This window comes from Notamacropus eugenii, chromosome 6 (assembly GCF_028372415.1).
Source record: "Notamacropus eugenii isolate mMacEug1 chromosome 6, mMacEug1.pri_v2, whole genome shotgun sequence".
NCBI lineage: Eukaryota > Metazoa > Chordata > Mammalia > Diprotodontia > Macropodidae > Notamacropus > Notamacropus eugenii.
This window is the reverse complement of record NC_092877.1, coordinates 245,975,664-245,982,699: the sequence shown is the minus strand read 5'-3', so window position 1 is coordinate 245,982,699 and position 7,036 is coordinate 245,975,664.

Genomic DNA, 7,036 nt, shown 5'->3' with positions numbered 1-7,036 from the left:
ACCTAATTGGGAAAATTGATCAGATGGAAAAGGAAACCCAAAACCTAACTGGGAAAATTGTTCGAATGAAAAAGAAGTACAAAAATTAAATGGAGAAAATAGCTCCGTAAAGGAAAAAATTGTTCAGATGGAAAAGGAGATGCAAAAGGTAACTGAAGAAAACAATACGATGAAGATTAGAATTGGGCAAGTAGAAACTAATGACTCAATGAGGCAACAAGTATCAGTCAAATAAAATCTAACGAATGAAAAGATAGAAGAAAACGTAAAATATTTAATTGGAAAAACAACTGACCTGGAAAATAGATCCAGGAGAGAAAATTTAAGAATTATTGGCCTGCCAGAAACCCATGATGAAGAAAAGAGTCTGGACAATACCTTCCAGGAAATCATCAAGGACAACTGCACAGAAGTACTAGACTCAGAGGGCAAAACAGTCATGGAAAGAATCCACCGTTCCCCTCCCGAAAGGGATTCCAAACTCAAAACCCCAAGAAATATAGTTGGCAAATTCCAGAGCTATCAAGTGAAGGAGAAAATACTACAAGCAGCTAGAAAGAAACAATTCAAATATCAAGGACACACAGTCAGAATCACACAGGACCTTGCAGCTTCTACATTAAAAGATCGAAAGAATTGAAACCCAATATTCCGTAAGGCAAAGGAGTTGGGACTTCAACCAAGGATCAACTACCCAGCAAAGTTCAGCATAACATTTCAGGCAAGGAGAAAGTCATTCAACGAAATAAGGGATTTCCAGAGCTTACTGACCAAAACACCAGAACTCAATAGACAATATGATCTTCAAATGCAGGTCTCCAGAGAATCATAAAAAGGTAAACAGAGGGGAAAAAGCAAAAAGAAAAACTTGCTACTCAATTAGGGCAAAGTCTTTACCTCCCTATAAGGGAAGATGATACCTGTTAATCTTGAGAACTCTGCAGCTATTAAGATAAAAGGGATATATGTAGAGGGAATGGGCATAAAGTAAATGATGTCATGGCAAAAATTTGATTTAAGTATGAGAAGGGATTCTAATAGGAGGTGTGAAAAAGGGGAAGCAGAAAATGGCAAATTATATCACAGGAAGAAGTACAAAACTATAGTAGAGGGAAGGAGGGGAGGGAGACGAGCATTGTTTGAGAGGTACTCTCATCTGATTTGTTCAAAGGAGGGAACAATAATCTTAAGTAGATAATCCTAACTAGCTCTATAGGTAGTAGGAGGGGAAGGGGGAAGAAAGGGGAGGGTAGCTAAAAGGGAGGAAAGAAGCAATAAGAGTAAAGGGGAGTAAAAGGGAGGGGGGTCAAAAGAAGGAGGGGAAGGCTGCAGGAGGAGGGGGAGAAAAGTGAATACTATTGAGGAGGGGAAGGGAGACGGGAGAGCTAAAAGCACAAATGGTGGGAAAGAGGTTGGAGGGAAATACACAGATTGTAATCATAACTGTGAATGTGAATGGAATGAACTCTCCCATAAAACGGAGACGGATAGCAGAATGGATTAAAAGCCATAATCCAACAATATGCTGCTTACAAGAAACACATTTGAAACGGGGGGATACACATAGGATAAAGGTCAAAGGATGGAACAGAATATATTGTGCTTCAGCTCATGTAAGAAAGGCAGGAGTAGCAATCCTAATCTCAGACAAAGCGAAAGCAGAAATAGATCTAATCAATAGGGATAAGGATGGAAACTATATCCTGCTAAAAGGTACCATAGACAATGAAGCAATATCATTACTAAACATGTATGCTCCAAGTGGTATAGCATCCAGATTCTTAGAGGAGAGGTTGGGGGAGTTGAAGGAAGAAATTGATAGCAAAACTATACTAGTGGGGGACCTCAAACTCCCCCTCTCTGAACTCGATAAATCCAACCTCATAACAAACAAGAAAGAGGTTAAGGAGGTAAATAAAACTCTGGATAAGGTAGATATGATAGATCTTTGGAGAAAATTAAATAGGAATAGAAAGGAATATACCTTTTTCTCAGCGGTACATGGAACATTTACAAAAATTTACCATGTACTAGGACATAAAAATCTCACAATCCAGTGCAGAAAGGTAGAGATAATGAATGCATCCTTTTCAGATCATAATGCATTAAAAATTACATGTAATAAAAGGCCATGGAAAGAGAAACCAAAAATCAATTGGAAACTAAAGAATCTAATTCTAAAGAAGGGTTGGGTTAAAGAAGAAATCATAGAAACAATCACCAATTTCGTTGAAGAGAAGGACAATAGTGAGAAAACGCACCAAAACTTATGGGATACTGCAAAAGCAGTTATTCTGGGAAGTTTTATATCTCTGAATACTTACATAAATAAAATAGAGAAAGAGGAGACCAATGACTTAGGCTTGCAGTTGAAAAAGCTAGAAAAAGAACAAATTTAAAATCCCCAAATAAATACCAAATTAGAAATACTGAAAACCAAAGGAGAGATTAATAAAATTGAAATTAAGAAAACTATTGAATTAATAAATAAAACCAATATTTGGTTTTATGAAAAAACTAATAAAATAGATAAACCTTTGGTCAATCTGATTAAAAAAAAGAAAGAAGAAAATCAAATTACTAATATTAAAAATGAAAGGGGTGATCTCACCTCCAATGAGGAGGAAATTAAAACAATTATTAGAAACTACTTTGCCCAACTTTATGCCCACAAATTCGATAATCTAAATGAGATGGATAAATATTTTAAAAAAACAAATTGCCCAGATTAACAGAAGAGGAATTTGAATACTTAAACAACCACAACTCAGAAAAAGAAATTGAACAAGCCATCAATGAACTCCCTAGGAAAAAATTTCGAGGGCCAGATGGATTCAAAAGTGAATTCTATCAAACATTTAAAGAACATTTAATTCCAATTCCACATACACTATTTTTGAAAATTGGGGAAGAAGGAGTCCTCCCAAATTCTTTCTATGATACAAATATGGTTTTGATACCCAAACCAGGAAGAGACAAAACAGAGAAAGAAAATTATAGACCAATTTCCCTAATGAATATAGATGCAAAAATTTTAAATAAGATTTTAGCAAAATGAATACAGCATCTTATCACGAGATTAATACATTATGATCAGGTAGGATTCATACCAGGACTACAGGGCTGGTTCAGTATTAGGAAAACTATTAGCATTATCGATCACATCAACAACAAAGCTAACAAAAACCACATTATTATCTCAATAGATGCAGAAAAAGCTTTTGACAAAATACAACACCCATTCCTACTAAAAACACTGGAGAACGTAGGAATAAAGGGAACTTTCCATAAAATAATAAGCAGTATCTATCTAAAACCTCCAGGAAGCATAATATGCAATGGGGATAAGCTAGATGCATTCCCAATAAGATCAGGGGTGAAACAAGGTTGTCCATTATCACCATTATTATTCAGTATGGTACTAGAAATGTTAGCTGTAGCAATTAGACAAAATAAAGATATTCAAGGAATAAGAATAGCCAAAGAAGAAACTAAGTTATCACTCTTTGCAGATGATATGATGATTTACCTAGAGAATCACAGAGATTCAAGTAAAAAATTACTAGAATTAATAAACAACTTTGGCAAAGTTGCAGGTTACAAAATAAACCCACACAAATCTTCTGCGTTCCTATATATTAGCAACAAAGTCCAACAGCAAGAGATAGAAAGAGAAATCCCATTTAAAGCTAGGGTAGACAGTATAAAATACTTAGGAGTCTACCTGCCAAAACAAACCCAGGGATTATATGAACACAATTACAAGACACTTTTTGCACAAATAAAGTCAGATTTAAGTAAGTGGAAAAACATTAGTTGCTCATGGATAGGCCGTGCTAATATAATAAAAATGACAATTCTACTTAAATTAATATACTTATTTAGTGCCATGCCAGTTAAACTATCAGACAATTACTTTCTAGAGCTGGATAAAATAACATCAAAATTCATTTGGAAAAACAAAAGGTCCAGAATATCAAAGGGACTAATGAAACGAAATGCTTGGGAAGGTGGCCTAGCGCTACCAGACCTCAAACTCTACTATAAAGCAGCAATTATCAAAACCACTTGGGATTGGCTAAGAAACAGAGAGGTAGACAAATGGAATAGACTTGGCACTCAAGATGCAGTAGGCAAGCTATATAGCAACCTTCTGTTTGATAACCCCAAGGACCCCAGCTTCTGGGATAAGAGCTCATTGTTTGATAAAAATTGCTTGGAAAACTGGATAACAGTGTGGCGGAAATTAGGCATAGACCCATACCTGACACCGTACACAAGAATAAAGTACAAATCGGTACATGATTTAGGTATAAAAATTGATATCATGAATAAACTGGAGAAGCAAGGAATAGTGTATTTATCAGATCTATGGAGAAGCGAAGAAGTCTTTACTAAAGAAGAGATAGAAAACATTATGAAATGCAAAATGGATAACTTTGATTACATTAAACTGAGAAGTTTTTGCACAACCAAACCCAATGCAACCAAAATCTGGAGGGATGTAGTAAATTGGGAAAGAATTTTTACAGCTAAGCTCGGGGATAAAGGCCTCATTTCTAGAATATATAGAGAACTGACCCAAATGTATAATCATACAAGTCATTCCCCAATTGATAAATGGTCAAAGGATATGAACAGGCAATTTTCAGAGGAAGATATTAAAGCTATCTATAATCATATGAAAAAAAATGCTCTAAGTCACTATTGATTAGAGAGATGCAAATTAAAACAACTCTGAGGTACCACATCACACCTATAAGATTGGCAAACATGACAGAACACGAAAATGATAAATGCTGGAGAGGATGTGGGAGATTTGGAACACTAATTCATTGTTGGTGGAGCTGCGAGCGCATCCAACCATTCTGGAGAGCAATTCGGAACTATGCCCAAAGGGCTACAAAAATGTGCATACCCTTTGACCCAGTAATATCGCTACTAGGACTATATCCCCAAGAGATCATAAAAATGGGAAAGGGTCCCACATGTACAAAAATATTATAGCAGCACTCGATGTAGTTGCCAAAAACTGGAAGTCAAGGGGATGTCCATCAATTGGGGAATGGCTGAATAAATTATGGTATATGAATATAATGCAGTACTATTGTGCCATAAGAAATGATGAACAAGAAGACTTCAGAGAGGCCTGGAAGGACTTATATGACCTGATGCTGAGTGAAAGGAGCAGAACCAGGAGAACTTTGTGCACAGCAAAGACCACAGTGTGTGAGAGTTTTTTCTGGTAGACTTGGATTTTTGTAATAACGCAAAAACTTCTTATAAAAAAAAAAATCGCTTAGCACCTAAGGAGCCAAGAGGACAGTAGGCTCCGTTTTCTTCTTTCCTCTCTCCCCTCCCCCTCTCTCCTCGCTTGTAGTTCTACTTCCAATTCCTTAAGATCCTAGCCTCCTTAGGATATCTCCCCCTATTCCTCCTAAGGAAGATCCCCCTGCACTTGTAACTAGACCCTGTAATAAAGCTCAACCCTTGTTCGACTCTGGAACGTCCTTTCTCTCATATGTGCATCCGGTTTTGGCCAGCCGAAGACCTCGGAGGTGAGGTAAGAAAGACTCGGGTAGCCCAATACAGGCCTCTAGGCCTGGCAGTTGGCGCCCCAACAGGGATTGGGAGCGCAGATAATCCTGGGTGCTTTTGGGGTACACCCGGAAGGGCTGTGAAAGAAGCGAGTCCCGAATCCTACATTCGGAAGGAGAGAAAGTGGAGAGAAGCTTCCCAAACCCCTGGGAAAAGGGCGGAGATGGGGAATCTATTGCCAGTAATAAAGCCAGAAGAACAGGAGTTCTGGGCTGAGAAACTTCACAGGGAATGCAGGAAGGCGGGGGTCACAATAGAGTTAGATGACCTCCGAGAATTTTGTAAAAGGATTTGGAAAGTTTCTCCTTGGCTCAAGCAGGCAGGAATATCAAGAGAAAAATGGGGAGCGATCGGAGAGCAAATGACTGCTCATGAGCAACAATACCCTGGGGAGCTGGAGGATTTAGATTTCCTGATATTTGGTGTAATTAAAAGCCTGCTGGAAGGGCCGGAGAGGCCAGGGCGGGATTGGAATGAGAGTGGAAGCGGAGAGAGGGGAGGGAAGAACACGGGAGGGACGGAGAGTCCAGGCAAGCAGAAAGTTAAGCGGAAAGTTAAGGAGCATAAAGAAAAAATAGACTCGGAGCTCCATCTAGTGGATGGAAAAGGCGAGGCAGGGGATAATATGCCGTGCCTTCCCTCCGCGCCTCCTTATAACCTGCTCCATTGGTCAGACAGTTCAGGGCCACAGTCCAGTTTGGAAAAAGGAATAAGAAAGGCTATAGAGAATGGAGAAGATGTAGGGACATTTCCTGTGCTAGAAATAGCGGACCCCAGTGTCCCCGGTGGCGTTCGAAGGAGCCACATACTCATAGAGTGGAAGAGAGTGGTGACTCTTAAAGAGGCTTGTACCAAGCATGGCCTTAATTCACCCTTTGTTATAGCCATTCTTGAAACTCTCAGTGGTCAGTTCGTTCTGACTCCTAATGACTGGAAGAGGTTAGCCAGAGCCTGCCTTACCCCTGGGCAGAAAGAAAATAGTACAGGGAGGGGCCAGGATCAGCTTCCCATAGCTATTGCCCTTCCTTTAAAGCACTCAGTTCAAATCCAGTTACTAAAGGAAATAGGACAGAATAGACCCGAGTGTACAATCTGGCTCAATGGAATTCCCATGACTGGCCTCCTTGATACTGGAGCGGATAGGACCTGCCTTAGCGGTCGCTCAGTACCCCGGCACTGGAAGCTCAAAGAAAGCCAAAGACCAGTGTGGGGAATAGGAGGGTGCCAAAATAGCTTAGAGACAATGCACCCAGTAAAGTGGGAGGCAGAGGATCGCCAAGGGACCGTATGGCCGTTGGTGATTCCAGGACTTAGTTTTAACATCTGGGGCAGAGACATTATGAGCCGCCTCGGGATGAGGTTATCAAATTTTTAGTAAGGGCCATTGCTGTTGCTCTGGAGTCCCCACCCTTGAATTGGAAGTCAGACACCCCGATTT